Source organism: Abramis brama (assembly GCF_963993115.1).
Source record: "Abramis brama genome assembly, chromosome: 7".
Taxonomy (NCBI): domain Eukaryota; kingdom Metazoa; phylum Chordata; class Actinopteri; order Cypriniformes; family Leuciscidae; genus Abramis; species Abramis brama.
In genome coordinates, this window is record NC_139969.1 from 17,613,564 (window position 1) to 17,632,152 (window position 18,589).

The window sequence follows — 18,589 nt, forward strand, 5'->3', positions numbered from 1 at the left end:
TGAAATAGAAAGTTTCCCCCCACAGATCTGAGGTTCAGATCACATATAAGCCTCTTACTCCATCTCCCTGTCTGCGGAGCAGAACGGCGTCTGAGGCAGATAAGAGCCGTGCGCTGATCAGATAAGAGCACGGCCCTGCTCATGTGAACACCCTGGTCCTCTGCCTCCAATGGGATTCTCATACTGATATCATATCAGCCTGCCATCTGCACAGGATATTTGACTGAATGAATAAATTAGCCGCACTTCACCCCTTGACCCCAGCTGCAGCCAAACAGCCCGAGAAGAACCCCTGGAGGATAAGATTCACTGATTGGCAAAAGTGTGAGTGGGTTTAATGAGAAGCATTTTAGCAAATCTGTGTCTATTTGTGTGCATGTGCATCTGTCCATCATCGCCAATCCCTTGAGGGTGACCCGAAAGTGATCTATCAGAAGTTAAACAGACATTTAACTTATATGAAATTTAGAAATGAATGTACTGCTAAAACTGCTTGCTTCATTACAAATCAAAATTAGGCTACCTTGTTTAGCATATTTGGAATCCTTTATTTTTATCATCAACCATCATTAAAAGGGTCAAAAGTGAATATTTACATAAAAGTACTGTACTACTGTTCAAAAGTTTGGGGTAAGTAAGATTTTATTTAAAGAAAAGAATACTTTTATTCAGGAAGGATGCATTAAATTGATCAAAATGAACAGTAAAAACATTTATAGTGATACAAAAGTTTTCTATTTCAAAAAAAAATGCTGTTCTTTTGAACTTTCTATTCATCAAAGAATATTGGAAAATAAGTGACCACATTTTCCAATTTTTTTTTTAAAATTCTAAAAAATATCATCAACAGTAATGATAATATGAAAAGTACTAAATCAGCAGAATGATTTCTGAAGAATCATGTGACACTGACGACTGGAGCAACGGCTGCTGAAAATTAAGCTTTGCCATCACAGGAATAAATTACATTTTAAAATATATTCAGATAGAAAACAGTTATTTTAAATTGTAATAATATTCTACAATATTACTGTTTTTATTGTATTTTTGATCAAATACATATAGCCTTGGTGAGCAAGAGACTTCTGACCCCAAACTTTTGTATGTTGTGACTTTGTGAGATGTCATGCTTGTATGGAAAACAGAATTTAATCCTTGTATCTGGAGAACAGGTCCTCTTATTCAGAGTAATTCAAATAGATGGGCCTTTAGACTTGTGTCACGGCGAGGCCATTTCAAATGCCACACAGAATATCAGACTGCATCAAAGAAACTCCAGGGGAATTTATCAGGGCATTTTTACAGATATCAGCTGTCCAGAACACTCATTCGAATCAATTTTAAAACTCGATCTGCACACACACACTCTGCGGCCCAGTAAAAAGAGCTTTACATTATCACATACATGGCAGGGGAATGTGTGCAGTTTCCTGTCTGTAGAAAATGGGTTACACTACACCGCTTGATGCTGGCGAGAAGCCCAAGAATCGCATTACCTTCTGTCTTCTTACTCGGCCTAGCTGGGAAAATAGCACCTTGAAAATGTACCAATATCGAAAGCCCCCTCTTTTTTTCCCCTCTCTCACACTCATCAGGGCCTCGTCTCTGTATCGAATCTCTCCCCTCGGATAACCTCTAAAAAATGAGTGCGGGTGGGTGTTGATAGCAAGGTAATACAGTGATAAGTACCTGGATATTTCAATTTTATTATCATTACCATCAGCGCAGTCAGGCAGTGTGAAACTGACAATCCAATAAAAGGACACAGGATATCCCCCCAATGGCGTACGAGAGAGAGAGATAGAAAGAGAGAGAGAGAGAGAGAGAGAGGGGGCATAACTAGGCTGAGTGTTGTACAGATGTGCTAATCATTTCTGTGGCTGCGGCCGGTCTGCCTGGTGCCCCAGCTACACACACGCACAAAAGCATGCACTAACTGAGAGCCCAGTGTCCCAGAGCAACCGAAGAGAGCAGTGAGTCAGCCTGACACACACTGACACGCCAAAGAATGCGAATGAGTGAGGGGGGGGTAGGACCGCAATGTCCACCGCAACTCTTGTCACGCTTTTTTCCCTTCGTCTATCAATCATTGCAAGGAAAATCCAAGATTCATGAAACCATCTTAAATGACCCAAAATAAAAATCCATTAAGTGCTCAACATTGAAATTCATCTCCGTATCAGAAAAATTCTTAGAAAATAGACTTGAATGGCAAAGTAAAAAAGCCGGTGTTGACATGAAATAACAAAAGAGACTACAATTTTTTTTTTATTATATAAATGCATAATTCGTTTTTCATTTAAATGTATTATTATTATTAATAAAAATATATTATTATAACTACAATAAAAAATGTATTCCCCTGGAAACTTGCATTTAACTTTCATTATGATATATTTGTCACAAGTTAAAATTGAGATTGATTATCTGGGAAAAAATAAATCTGTCACTGAACTGTTATCCAGCAAAAATCTAGCATTGCATTTCCTTTTCAAATTACATTGTTATGATATTGCAGTGTCAGTTGTAGTGATGAGCTGCATGTTCTCTCTCAGAAAGTTAATGATGTAAGGAAACAGAAAGGGTACAACAAAGACAAATAAGAAGTTGTCAACGACACATTTTCTGGGCGCAGCTCTGGGGAGCCGTGCAAATGAATCCAATTTCATCGAAAACAAACGACTGTCAAATTTGACTGCTGAGAGAAAATGCAAAAGTTTTGGTGGAGGGTGTCACTCAAAAACCACAGCTCCTGCTCCTCTGCCTGTCTGTCAGTATATTTAGAGATTGTTGACAACCGTGAAAGTGCCACTCTTACATTTTATTACAGGACAGGGCAGACACTGTCATTCAATACCCTCAGAAAACACACACTCAAACCCACACATCTCTAACTGTCTGACCATGTGAGAAGACAAAAATGGCAACAGTTACAAGAATGCGGACGACTAATGGATTTCATGCTAATTGCTGCTCCAAATTAAGCCATGCCAACGATTTCTCACGCTTTTTTAACTTCCACTGAAATGCTTCCAGCGCTGTCAAAAGACATGATGCGGTGTGAAGGCTGTTGTGTGTGCAGCTGCTAAAATGGAGAGCCCTCAAACGTCGTCGCAGGAAATGACAGTGCCGCAGCATGGAGCACATTTGAACTTCTTTAATCTTGAAAACTTCCCAAATGCCTTTGTCTGAAGGGTCTTAGCAGCACTCAAACTCGTTACGTTTTTTAAATCACCCTAGAGGGTAAACTTATGTTTATCCACAACCGCCTTCTTAAGTATCCACTTGAAATGGCTGCCGTCACCGACACAAACATGGCAATCCAGCCTCACGTCAGCTTGTCAATCAGGGAAGCGGTGTTAAATATTTGCGGTGCCGTGCGTATCACTCAGGCTGTACTTGCTCGGCAGAGGGCGGCTCACTTGGTATTCCGTAAGGAAGCGCTTTTGGACCGGAGGACAGTCGATATTATTGAAAATACAGTCATTCACTGTCGGCTGGCCTGCAACTCAGGACCACGCAGATAATGTGTCCTGCTGAATTAGAATCAAAGCCCTTGCAATATGAAATCTTCCACTGAACAATTCAATAACGTGTAGCAGCTTCAGTATGAGACACAAAAAAAGGAAGACGTGAAAGTGAGATTTAATGACAGAGTGAGAACGCAGTGAAGGATAATGACACTTGGACATACAGCTAACTAAATCAATAATGATAGTACAAGCTGTGCCTCAACACTCCAGTTCACTATCAACAAATAAATTCCCCACAGTGTATGACACACAATAAAACCTAGCAATAAATAGTGGTAATCAATCACTGCTTTATTGGATCTTATCGCCTGCATAAGTATACCGAGGGCCTGCCTCTAAACTTTCGCAACTTTTTTTCTCTCCACCAGACAAAATTTGCACGATTTACTCTCGCTGTAAAAAACGTGCACTCGGTATGAGCTGTCAGAATAAGTGAGGATTTGCTTTTCAAATAAAGCTTTGCGGCGGGCACCAGGGAACATTGATTCATTGTGAACAAAATGATTTTCAAAGTTTCCTGTCCTGCCTGGCCTATTCATTTCAGGGGCTGATGGACTGTTTGTTTCATCCCACCCACCTGAGCCAACTAATTCCTCACTAAGCCCAGATTATTTGCAAGGTGTCTGGATCCTCTCTGCTCAGAGCCAGGACCGGACTGCAAAGAAGCCAAGCCGACCCCATCCCACACACCCACCTCACCTCCCTTCCAGCTGTCCACTGCTGCCCATCACTGTGTACTGAGACAGACAGAGCAAGAGAGAAAGAGAAACGCTTTTGATTTTGCCTGGTTTGAGCACACTGTTTGCCAACCAGGGGTTTGTCAATAATAGATAACGAAGCACAATGCAAGAGCAGTCTGCCACTAAACCGCCTGAACTTGTTGGCCAGCCTAACACAAGAATAATTTAACTATCACGGCTGGCCTCTTATTCCAAGTTCAGTTCCACAACATTTTCCACAGAGTAAGAAAACAGAATGAATTTCATGCTTATCCTTCTACAAATTTGTGCTTAAAAAAAACAAAACAAATTGAATTTGATCCCTGTAAGAATAAAAAATATATATATATAAACTGGTGGAATTAACTGTTTCTCACTATTGTTTAGTGGGAAGATAACAAGCAACATTCGGACAAGCAGAGAGATGTAGGACTCTTATTGATCCCAGCCAAATGCACTGGTAATGCCTTGTGAGAGAGGGTGTAAAATAGCACTAAACTCACATCTAAATAATGGACAGGTAGGTAAATCAAAAAAGAACAAATTACAAAAAAGATAGCATTGACTGTCAATGAATCTTCAGTTAGCTCAACATTTTGTCTCTAACAGAAATGTCCATAACTTAATGCTTTTCAAATGCAGTTTTGTCTTAATTCACACAGGATGTTCTTTTTTTTTTCTTTTTTTTGTTATTTGTTCAACTATTATATACATAAAACAAATCTTACAAAATATGTATAGGCCTGCTGTATGCACTTTAAAATAAAGAGCACACGCAGCCAACGCCCCATTGAATATCACTGCAATGACTGATTCAGTTCTTCATAAGTTCAATGCGCGTCAATTTATAATAATTAAATTAGCGTTGATATAGTAGTAAACTATTTAATTTAATAATTAAAAATTAATAAAAGCAAAACATTTCATTATAAACGCTATAAGCTTTAATGATAAAAGCTATTACAAGCAGTAAACCCCGAAATATATAAATCACAACAATAGAAAAATAATTTTACTCTTAATAATAAGAAATAAACTATCTAGAGTTAGTAGCCTATAGTAGACAGGCTAGTAAAAGAGGACGAAAGCGATCCTCAGTGTTAAAAAAAAAAAACTCCGAGTACAAGCAGATTTTATTCAAAGGCATTGCTGCGGTTGGGGCGCTTTTACCTAACAAACAAAGTATCTCACTCACCATAAAATTTCAAATGTTCCGCCTCGGCACTAAATAAAAAGGTACATGAATAGGCGTGTCTGCACGCTTCAAAACATAATAGAAGGGGACATGGTGAAGTTAGGCAATCCAAGGACTACACCTGATTATTTTCATCTTTATACAACCGTCCAGACACTTGTCACGCACGCGCATCTTAAATATTTCTCGACGAATTCAAAAGAATCCTTTAAGGACCACGACCTTTCCCTGTGCTCAAACTGTGGTATTATTTGTAGATTATTTTAATTACCATATCATGCCACCATCTGCATGACAAATGAGCTTTCGGTGAAGTGTTTATTAGCACGTGAAAACATAAACATGCACGAGGGCGGGTGGGTAGGCTACCAGTTAACGGGGTTAATTCTAGCTTAACTCGTTGGGAAACAGCACGCTTGTCGATAACATGAACTAGACAAAAGGCCAATCAAGCCGGTGCATTTGAGAAATGCGTACTTTCAGTGCACGGGGTCGGAGGGATTTTTCTTTTGAATCCAGACCTGAAAGACTTTTCCAGTCATATATTATTGCAAGTTAGAGCCGCAGAACTTCTTGCTGTCTCCATCCTCGCTGCCTGAGGGGAAGGATGCTCTCTTCTCCTCCTGATTGTTAACAAGAATGAAAACGTTTAATTGCGCTTGCTCTATTTTAATTCTACAAATCCAGATTAAAATAACTCTGGTCATTGATCCGGCCACTGGAATCGACATTAATTTTAGTTCACTTCTCACTTTGCACGGGGATCAATGAGAAGCAATAACAACTGACATCAGCACTGAAAAGGACAGAACAGAAAACGCAGGGCTGAAAATCGAAACGCTGACGAATAAATCATCTGCTACTTTTCTTCCATCCTCTACTCGTGTCTTGTCTCATTGGGACTCAAATCGAGCTCATGTCAAATTATTCGGGGAAAAAAAAAAATCTTACACGTGTATGGGCTTGAAAACTTTAAATCAGACTGAATTCATAGAATTGCGCTGTTGAAGTTTTAGATGCAAGAGCGCAACAGGGTGCCGTGATTTAATTTGTTTTTATTAGACTAATAATTCTGATAAAACGAATAAAAACCACGAGAGTAAAATTTTGAACTTTTAAGAAATGGAAATGATTATGGATGTTTTGCATAACCCCAGGCATACAGGAATGAATATGAATTTTAAATTAATTAAATGAACAATACAATAGGCTATAGTAGATTCCACAGGGTTCCGTATCTCACTGTCAAAACTTGTATTTATCATATAATCTAATTTAACAAATATCAATTAACACATTTATCTTAGAAGACACAAAGGGCATTTCCGATTTTTTTTTATTCAAAAACATAAACTTGATGTTATTATTTAAATAGCCTATCTAAGTAACCATTAAACGTGGACCAATGAAATATTAAGTGTAATAATAAAGATTTATGACTAAAACTCTAAAATTAAATATCGAGCAAATTAAGCGTGTAATCTTGAAAAATGATTCGCCCTGTCTGAGTGAAAGGGCGTAAATACAGCGCGTTACTGTCCTGTAGAACAATGTCTAAATACAGATAAACAACGAATTTTATTTAATTTAATAATGTAGCCTACATTTGGAAGTGCTAAATATTGTTTTTTTTTTGTTTGTTTGTTTTTTGTTATTGTATGAGATATAAAATTCAGAGTTATAATTAATAATCTGAGTCAATAGGCCTACAATATATTCACAGTTGTAAAGTGCAAAATAGTTTCATGTTTACTGCACAAGGCCGTTAAATAATACGGGAATAAAATAATGAGCTAATAAACTCCCTCTTACAAATGAAAATTCACAAATGAAAGATGTTAAATTAATGAGGCTATTTACTTAACACCGAATGCATTCTGTCAGCCAAAATATAAATAATTGATATGAGTGTAAAGACATTTAGATGTGTAGCTCTAGCCTAACACAGACTGAAAATATGAAATAGATAAACCAATAAATGTAAACATACTTTTACGCAATAATACTCATTTAAATTGCAGAATCGAAGCCAAGTGTTTAATCGCCTTTGCTTATTTGTCTCTTTTTAATATGTAGGCTATTTGTTTGTTGTTACTGTTGTTAAAAAAATGACTAAGAATAATGCGTTGTGAGAATTATTCAAATTATTGCAAACTGTTAATAATAATACAAAATAAAACATTGTGAAGATTATATGCTAAAGATGCGAGAATAAGTCTTAGTCTGAGAGTTTTGCCTATAGAATCTTCCTTAGAAATTCTATTAACAACTCATATGCACAGCAGAAACACTCCCGTATAGCCTATGTGTTGTGTAAATTGTAATGACCCATAGTAAACAGGTGTTTCCTTGCACCTTGTTTCTCACTGCACGGATTTGATCTACTTTCCTCGCTATAACTGCTATCCAACTATTGCTCCGAGTAGGCCTATAGTTTTCTTATTTAACAACCATTGTTGAGATTCATTTAAAACTAAACATTTATTTATCAATTACCACAAATGTGCACGAAAACAGGCGAAAAATAAAGAGTGGCCAACAGTCTATTGTGGCTTGAGAACAAAATATAAATTATCCGCAACATTGGTCTCGAGCGCATTAATTCCCGCTCTGATTACAGACTATAAATAGAGAGGACTATAAATGGAATTGTAAAATCTCCACTCACAGGAGCAGTTCTCACCTCCACTACCAGTTACAAATTAGTTGGGAGCGTAACTGAACTACGAAGCAAATGGTTTTAAAGCCGGTCAGCACGGATAACGTTTAGTTATTAAAGGTTGACCCACTAAACATCACACACGATCTTATACTCGTGGGTGGCCGCAGACACGCGCACATCATCACGGGTATCAATATAACAAGTTCCCTTTCAGTTCTATCATCCAAAAACACCAGTATTTCAATGACTTCCCTAATTTCCACCGACTCTAGACAGCACTTGTGCCATTCTTAAATGTGTGTTTATGTTTACCGGCATCTATGATACGTTACGCCATGTTAAACAAGATTATTTAGGGCCATATGATTTATTGGATGATGATAATAATATGTTGGCTAGACACCTTTTAACAGTAATAAGTGTTTATCACATTCTCGGATAAATGGCTATGGCATTCCAGTCAGTTAATCAGAGGTCAAATGTACAATTTCAGCAAACTTTAACACCACGAACTGATGTTAAAGTCAAAACAAAGTGAGCCGCTGAAATGTTTTAGGAGTTCAGTAACTTCCATACTATGAAGGTGTTCCATAAAAAAGTCACTAAAATAATTGCCGCAATCAAACCATTACGCGCGAGCGAAACATTGTAGGATACGATAGGAGATCTGTTGATATGGAATAATAAAGTTGCGCATCATCGCCTTAACTCAATTTCCACACAACAAAAAGCAAACAACAACAATAACAAATGCAATACTATCCTGGAGCAAGAGACAGTCAAGTTAGAGTGCGTTAAATCTGAACCGAAGTCACTCATTAAACAGTCAGATAAAACTATATTTCTTCACTGAAACATTTAGACGTCAAGACATACGGAGCACTTACGTTGTTTAAAAAAATCCTTTGGAAGGTTTAGCTGTCCTTTTATCCCCACAACCGAAACTTTTCGAAACAGGCGAGCGAAGATCAACGCGAAGCATGAGAAGCAAAGTAGAGTCGAACCTCGAGGAAAGAACGTGCGACAGTCGCGGCGCGTGAGACAGTTCCCGGGTCGCGTCGTTTGTTGAGAGTTGTATCAGTTACATGTACCGATGAGAACGAGTCTTCGTTCGGTGGCAAAGTAGAGACGATAGGCAGAGATTTGCTCAGAGGTGGAAACCAAGTGTTGGAGGTGCAGTGCTGCCGCTCAGCGCCAGGTTCGCTCATTGACTGACATTCATTCTCTCCTCCTCGCGCGCTGAGGACCCTGACCCCCCTTCTCCACGCTCCCGTGGGGGATCTCACGGGCTGTTTTGTGAGCACGGAATGAATTATCGTCTCTCTTCACTATTTAGAAGACCTGGGAAATGAAGTCCACTGCAAAACAAAAGATGTTTCAACAATGCGCGAGGTCTTTACAGACATAGGTAAGTGTGCTGGCTGGGTTGATCGCGAGTTTATCTTTAGCTATTTGTATTCCATAAACTCGCAGTTGGGTGTTATACGTGTTGTAAAAAGTAATTCTAGTCTACTTGTTGCTTATTTTTTGCACATACCTGCTACTTAAGTCGAATAAGGGCCATGAATGCGTCTTCAACACTTGTCAATCTGGGGGGGGGGGGACGGAAAACGTGCGTTTTAGTCATTCGTGTTTTTTTTATGTTAAACAAAATGTAAAACGAACACACCCACATATATATATATATATATATATATATATACGCCATGATCTAATTTCTGCAGCTTTACTTAATTTATGAGTAAACACGTTCAAACAGTAACAGACTAGATATAGCCTATGATTCAACAGCACGCAGAAATCCACCTGCTGGACGGAGCTGGAATTACACATCGCTTCAGCCTCAAACAGAACGCTAATATGAAGCGCAAGTTTACAAATGTCAATAAATAAATGTCTTGCTTTGTAAATAATGCGGTATTTTATTGAATTCTTTCTTCTAAGAGGAGTCCGTACAACAAGTTAGTTGCGTGTGTTCCCAGGCCAGAGTAATGGGAGGGAGTGCAATGTTGGGGTGATGGGAGGGCAGTAGCCATACATATGTGCATTACTGCATTACATTAGCACTCTCTTGTATTGCTAATGACCTCCGTTAAAGCATCAGTGAAACAGAGGAGGAAAAAGCCCATCCATGTCCAAGGTCCCTTTCCATTCAAAATCAAATTTCAGGCCTCAGTCTCTTAACATGTCTCTAAATGGACTGGTGTGGATTGGTGAAGTGCTTTGATGACAGCTCTTTTTACCAGGCTTAAGCACAAATCCTCTCCTCCATTTCCAGAGCCCCCTGATTCGATTGAAATTATTTTACATTCTCTCCAGACTGTATCAAATAACAAAACATATTACTATGACTTGATTGAATCCATTACAAGCAAAGCTGGGACATTTATAAATCTACACTTCAGTCGATATAAAAGTTGAGGCAGCCAGAGAGCTTCATCCGAGTGTAAATGATCTGCTTTGTCTTTATGATAGAGAGACATCCTACTTTTATTTCAATTTGAATGCAGAAAATCTTAGAAGTAGATGAAAGATAGTAACAGTTAAATCATGTTAAAAGTGTTTTTGTTTGGCGGCCTCATGACTGCTCTTTTTATTCTTTTCAGGTCTCATTTGTCATCCTTGTCACATCCATGTGAACGCAGAAGAGGAGTAAAAATCATCACCACTCGAAGGGAAGTTAAACATCACACATTCATTTACGCTGAGTGATTTTGACTTCTCAGATGTCCCTTTAATGCAGAGCACAGTGATAATTGAGGGACCTGTGTTGAGGCAGAATGGCCACTGCTTAACAGAGACATCTCTTCAACACACCCGTCAGATCTTAATTATTACCTTTACAACTGTGGTTGCAGTGAAACGTGTACCAGAGGACCTATAGCGAGATGTCCCGTACAATGGAGCCTCAGCACAGATTCCTTATTAGCATATGTCAGCCATGTGCTTCAGATGGCTATTCATTTCTGTCACTTAGCACTTGGAAGTGCTCATGCTAAGAGCTGGTAAATTAAATGCTGTATTCCTGCACTATAACCTAAGATTACGGCGTTGTCACTGAGCCTGTCTCTGCTAGTAGATTACTTTTTAAAAATAAATTAATTAAAAAAACAGACAGGACCAAAAAAAAAAAAAATGTAATGGACAAGCAAAATGGTGCTGCTGTAGAAATGATTGACAGTTACAATATGAATGAAAACCAATCAGAACCAGGAGATCACTTTTCTTTTCACCTGATGGTGGAGGGATAGTTCATGCAAAAAATTAAAATTCTGTCATTTACTAGCCCTCATGTTGTTCCAAACCTGTATGACGTCCTTTCTTCTGTGGAACACAAAAGAAGATATTTTAAAGAACGCTAAGGAGCAGTGTTTTTTTTTTTTTTTTTTTTTTTTTTACTTTCATTGTACAAACAAAAAAACACATTTTCAAAATGCCTTTTTTTATTTTCATTTTGGGCGAACTAACCCTTTATACACTTTTCAGTAGACACGAGTATAGATTCATTAATGAGATGGAATGATCCCTGTATCCATCGTAGAGCCTAAAAAGAAAAACAAAAGAATTAAAGACAAAGATAGAAATGGCAGATAAGTATGTCACAGTGAGATTCCTGCAAAAAACAATCATTAAATTCCTCTTTCCCTTTTTTCTCAACCGCTTCCTGTACTCTAGGTGTCATGAAGATGATTCACCTCAGCACGGAAGCTGATCCGGGCCGCTTGCCTTTTTTTAAAACCAGAATTACACAAGGCCTCTCTTCTTATCTAAATCCAAACCCGAGGACACCCATCACTCTCAATGGATCTATTGCGACGTCTCTATATACACATGCACAAATACACACAAAAGAACAGAGAGTGTGAAAGACAGAGGGGGAGAGCGAGCACGTAAGCATACTGTAGACAGTGCTACATGATCAAAGGCGACGGGGAGAGAAGGGGAAACGAGAGCTCTAAAAATGGTTTTGCAGCTGATTCTGTGAGTCCTGGCAGTCACTCTCTCCAAATACATGCACGCACACACACACAAGCATGCTCGGCGCTTTCATATTTAACTAAAGGCAGGGCCCGGCGTGTGTCACACTCCAACAGGGGGACACGACTTTCGCTCGTTTGAGGAGCGGAGGCTTTGTTTCCTCTTGGTGGTGTGGCACAGAGTACCTGGGGAGGGGGTGAGAGATTGTTTCTCTTCTCTCTTAACAGGAAACAGCATCAGGAATGAAGGGAAAGTGAGAGGGGAACCCGACTACTATCAAGTTTCTCCCAGACTCCATTTCAGAATATGGTGCTATAACTCCCCTACATAAAATCAATGATTTGTTTAATTTAGACAGAGCTCGTAAATGTGCTAATTTCAGGGACAGCCAACAAATCTAGAGGGCCTTGTTATCCCATTTGCTGCTCCATTAGTTGGGAAATGATACAGCCCAGCGTTGTTAAGAAGCTGAATGTTCGGTCTTACCATTCAAAAAAGGAAATAAGTGACAATGCTGCAATTGTCAATGAAAAAACTAAATTCATATTCATATTACATATTCACAATTTTACATCAGATTATCTTTTATTTAAAACTGACAGCAAGTACAATTATGACCATACAGGCCTGACCGAGACCTTTATAATACTGTTTTCCAGAGTTGTTTTTTCTTCAATTTGTACCATTTTAAGATTGTTCGACTATTTATGGTAAAAGACAAATTTAAAAAATGTACAGGTAAAATATATTTGACTAAGATAAAAGTAATTATAAAATTATTATATTTTATGTTAAATTATAACCTTATATTATATATATTTTTTTTTATTACATTTTATTATATAATTTTATATAGAACAATTAAATAAATATATACCTGAGACACATACATATATACATACACACACACACACACACACACACACATACATATATATATATATATATATATATATATATATATATATATATATATATATATATATATAAAATGTAATGAAAAGGGTCTGAAGGGATCCAGTGAGTCTGTTCATAGCTTGAGTTATAATCTTTAGCACTCCATGTTCCTGTCCTGGTAACAATATTTTATCAGGGGTGTTATCATCTCTCTCTCTCTCTCTCTCTCTCTCTCTCTCTCTCTCTCTCATACACTCACACACACACACACACACACTCCAGCTCTATTCTCAGTGCAAGGCATCAACACTCATCTGTCTGACTGGGACTCAGCAATTAGGGGCCACACAAGCAAATGCCACTCATGACCTGAAGCGCAAAGCCACTGACAAACAAGCAGAGACAAATCAAGGGATGATTTAAAAGCATATCGCTAAAATCTCAATATTTGGCCATTCAGATTTAGCAGCGTGCCCAGACAGGGCCATAAATTCACCCTTCCATAAATAATTAATATGACAGTGCGATGTAAATCTGAGTCAACCCTGTTGGTTATGGAATGAAGTTTACTGTCATTATCATCATTCTGTGCGGTTGCCTAAAATTCAAAATATAATTTATTTAATGTGATAAACACATACAATTACAAAAGCAGAAAAAAAAAAAAAACTATAATTCAACCCAAACTCACATAATCCAAAAGCAAAAACGGGGGCTTTATCTGATGAGATGCTTCTTTGGTTTGCCTTCACTTTGCAATTAGATTATCAACTTCCACTTTAGATGGTCGTTTATGGTGCCGCCCCAGTGCCAACAACACAAGTATGCCTGACCACACCTTCAGATAGTATTCTGGGATATACTCCCATTGCCCATAGAAAGACATTTAAATCAACTCTGGCATGGGACATGCTGTCTGGATCTTACTGTAGCTCTTCTGCAAACCGTGCACAGTAAATCAAGTGAGGCTAATATGAATCAAATCAAGACAATATATTACACTAATTGCCTTATCAGATGGCTGTCTTGAATGCTTTAAGGTTCCTTGCACAGGGTGTTGAGGCTGTATTCATAAACAGGGCTGTCCTTGAATAACTCAAACAAAACTCTATTTCAATAACAGTCTGCTAGAATAAGTCAAATAAAAGAGGCCAGTACGTCGTCGAAGAGTGGAACTCCAGCCCTCTTATATCTCTCTTAACCACATCCAAGAGTGGAATAAGGGTCTTTGTGTTTGTGTGTGTTCAGCGTATGTGTCGCATCGGCTCCGGTGGTTTCCTCTAGGATTATAAGTGTGCCCTGAGCGAGGGAGATTGGTCAAATGCACGCCGAGCTGCCACCTCTGACTGTGAGCATGATTCAATGTGATGTCCACTTTGTGTCCCTTTATTTGCCTCTGAAAGGAAAAGCTTGTCTTTTATGTCTGCCACGCGGCCCTTTCCAACCCTGCACAGCTAATCATACATCCTGTCAACACGACTGTTTTACACTAAACCCTGTTGTTCTGTTTAGAAAGCCCGGTTCTGTTTATGGTGCAGAAATGATGCAGCCTTATGGTAAAATCAATAAAGTTGCATGGGTTATAAATATATGAATCTAAACGACAGCAGAGGGGGAGTAATTATACAAATAAAACATTGTGTTCTCGGCGGGAAACACGCTAGGACATAATTGATTAGCATTTTGAAGGTGATAACGAGACATTTTGCGTTTTGCTCTGTTGTATAGCGCACGCATCTGTGTGTGTGGATTTTAACTGTCTTGACATGTCCTTGTGGAGTGATCTCAACCGTGATGGTAATAACAATAATTATCTTCTAAGTGTGGAAAGTCAAAGACATGAATATTCTCATACAGCGTTAAGTTCAGCAGACAAGTGCTTTCACATGATTTCATCAGGACAAATTAACAGTAATTGCACATTGAATTGTTCCAGAAATATCAGATGCTGTTGCTTTCTTAGTTTGATGTTCAAAGAAAGGTTTTTTTTTTTTTTTAATTCAGTGGCACCGTATAATTTGTTGGTCGTGGCCATGAGGAAATCACATTGAGAAAAAAACATGTCCAGAAAAATGAGTAGATCAAAAAACAAGTTCACATAAACAAACTAAAACTCAAAAGCAACCAAGACTTTATAGTTCCATTTGGGAAAAAAAGGCAAAAGCTGGCCAAATCTGCCATCACTTTTGATTAATTTTTTAGTTACTCTTTCACAGGCATTAGATATTTGAAAAATTGTTATTAATAAGGACATGATTTCTAGAGATTAACCCCTCATTCCTTTATCCCTGATCCAGAGACCTTTGGAAAATTGATCCTGTTAGATTGATGGATGTCCTGTTTAAGGGTTTGTCCTTGTGCTAGTGTTTATGCTGTAATCCTGAGGGCTCGTTTGTTTAATGATGCAATTGTATCTAATTTTGTCACTTCTGTGTAATGTCACATTGAACAAACCTTAAGTTGTTTAATTTTGGGTTGTATTAGTCCTAAAGAAAACCTTCGGACAGAATAAACATTTTAAGTTACTTTAAACATTTAAACCATTTTTGTTTGTCAGTTGATGAGTTGGCAAACAGTAAAAACTATGTTCCATCAAGATGATGTTGTCAAAATTTGGAATGCAGACAATAGCTATTGTGTTTCCATTCAAATCAGAACATCACAAAACTATTTGTAAATACATGCGCAAAATAGAAGTGAAACAGTCTATAAAATGCATTCAATTATTTGTGGTTTAGAGCGCAAACAAAACTATTGGACAAATTTCATGTTTGCCAGCAATTGGTGGTAAATGCCTTATGTCTGGGAACAATACCGCATCTGACAAATCAGTTCAGTAACAGTCCAAATGTACATCAAACATTTTTATGCAAAATCCCAAAAGTTGCATTGAAATATGTGGACGAACACTGGGCTAATGAATGTTAGTGCAGCGGTCATGTTTACCATTTTGTAAACAAAATGTGGATTGATGACCATCACAGATATACAGCCATTTAGCACAGGATGAATGGTCGAAATGAGCTTCATTATGGAGCTGTGTCATGGGGCCCTGTTATCAGGCACTGCACCATGGGTCCAACTGCCTGAGATAGAGACAACTCTGTGGACAGAGCCTTGATGTTGACACACAACATATTAGTCCCCCTGGAAAAACGGGGCTTTGTCCCAAATTTCCATTTCCTCTCCCACCGTTTAACTGGTGTCATCAAACAAGGGCAGATGGAGCTGGACACTATGAATGAGGGAGCATCTGAGGGAGAAGGAGAGAGAAGAAAAGGGATGTTTATTGTCCATGTATTTTTAAAGAGGGCATCTGCAGCACTAGATGTGTAAATATAGCTTGACCCTATATATAGCAAAAAGAGGTCTTGAATGCTTACTCGTGTAAGAAGTAGTCGAGTTAAAGAGGATCTTCGGGTAAGAAATGGCCAAAAAAGGGCAGTCAATAAAAGTCATTGAGCTTCATTAACACTGACATACAGCTTTCTTCCATGTTATTAATGCCCCTTATTAAAGCATAAAATTGCATATTAACTATTGATTACCTATTACCATTCTTCAATAATCAATTGTAACTGCTTCAAACGCATTCTAGTCCATCTTTATTTTAATTTGGTTTAAACTGCTCTTTTGTCTAATTTTTCCATTCAAGCTGAGAGCAAATTCTATATTTATCATTCCATTATGTATAAATATAGGGGATGATCAGCACACGTCAAAGACAGGCAATGCTAAAACAATTATCTTTATAAAGTGGTAACCTTTTGACCTATGACCTTCAAAATAGGGCAGTACAATTGCATGGAGCTTTCGGTCTGTTTTGTGAAAGATTAAAGAGAGACGATCTGTTGCACCTGCCAGCCCAGCGTGTTATTATGGCGCACTACGGCTATGACAGGTCCATCTTGCGTCCCAACTGGCTGATGTCAAACTCTTTCCTCTGTGGTCAAAATTAGAGTATCAAACAGGACTGGATACGTTCAGGTCCAAGTATTCTGCCATTTCAGATCTGTAAGAAAAAGAACAGAACTGCAGTGAAACAACAATCTGAATATGAAATTAATGGCTTGCCAATTAGAGGCGAGTTTTGGGCTTCCCTGTCGTGTCAGGGTCGTGTTAAAAAGAAGCCTGTGATCTGGGCAGATCTCTGGAGCAGCAGCGGTAGGCTTCCAATACCATCCTACACCCCCTGAGTTCACAGGACACGTATCACCTGCGCTCAGCATCTCGGCTCCATTACAGGCCTGCCGCAGCTTCGGTGCCATTCTGCGCATCTGCTCCCAGAGCAGTCAAAAGCCCATAATGAGCTTCTCTCACTCCAGCTGTCCCACTGATAGCCTAAAACCAGCTGCATGCTGGGAGCTGCAAGGATAGGCTGTCAGCAGGCCGATGGGCTTGACCCTTGACCCCTAGCTCAGCCGAACTTCAGCATTCTGACTGATGACGCAGAGATTAGCGCTCCCCGGAGACGCGCCGCCACACGTCTGGTCGCCGCTTTGCCATTGCGACATCGATTCATGGGATTTTGTTTTTTTCCACACATAGGTTACAGACCAGTTCTTGTGTAACCTTTGAACTTTAGCAGTGAAACAGCAAGTCTGTTATCCAAGTGCCTGATTGGAGCAGCCATCACTGAAGTGTGATTAGAACTCCACCAAACAAACATGGAGGCCTTCATTGGATTCCTGTCAAGTCCATGCAAACCAAAGGTGACAGATGTAATTTGTTTGTCCCGCTAGTTTAATTTAAGCTGATACCTTTAAGCTAGAGCCGCAGTGTGTGAAATGGCAGAAGGAAATGGGTATGGGGACAGTGGAAAATAGGGAGAGAGAGAGTTCCTGTCCACTTGTCTCCTTGGCTTCTTAGTATATACGCCTTACTGAAGGCCAGCTGCATCAGCCAAAGAACTTCCACATTTACCTTCTGAAAACAATCCATTAAAACTGTGCCGGGCTACCGGCCCTGCCACTCCACGAGGAGCGCAAGAGGGAATGGAGCGACAGCGTGAGATAGGGACAGTGTATTAACCAGGAGTGAAGGCATCATGTGAGTAACACAGTCGGGAAGGGAGAGAGAACGCGAGGTAGGAAGAACGATGGAGAGGATGTGGGAGAGAGAGAGAGAGAGAAAGAGGGAGAAAGGGATTGGAGAGAGTGAGTGAGGACACTGGCGGACAGCTACAAGATGGAGTAGCAGCATGCGGGAGATAAGCTGTCGAGGCGGAGACATTGTGTGACAGTCCTCGAAGCGGCAAGCAGGCGAGAGTGTGACAGGGAATACAGAGAGCTGCATTATTGTTTAAATCATTGATTGCTTCCCTCCTCCTCAGCCTGTGACGTGTGTGACACCAGAGAGAGGGCTGAAAAAACAGGGTGCAAAACCTCCTCCTCCTCTTCCCCTTTGTTCTTCCTCATTTACACTGGATGCACCGTATACCTGCCGTCTTTGTCCTAACCATCAACTGGGGTTTGTCTTCACTTGCTTTTTTGCCGCTGTTTCTTTTCTTTCTCTACTGCATTGGTGTGTCTGGATTGCATTTAATTAAGCGGCAGAGTGGAGATTTCTGAAAACTATATATATATACACACACACACAGAGGTGT

The 18,589-nt window shown here is 39.2% G+C and overlaps 1 protein-coding gene across 8 annotated transcripts in view; it reads right to left on the minus strand.

Annotated features, from left to right (window-relative positions):
* Positions 1–9,325, minus strand: part of rnf220a (ring finger protein 220a) — a 128,843-nt gene extending 119,518 nt beyond the window's left edge. For all 8 annotated transcript variants that reach the window (XM_084119942.1, XM_084119939.1, XM_084119941.1 and 5 more), the window contains exon 1: positions 8,997–9,325. The gene's annotated coding sequence lies outside the window, so the exon portion shown is untranslated. The remainder of the gene's footprint in view (positions 1–8,996) is intronic.
* Positions 9,326–18,589: the final 9,264 nt, after the last annotated feature.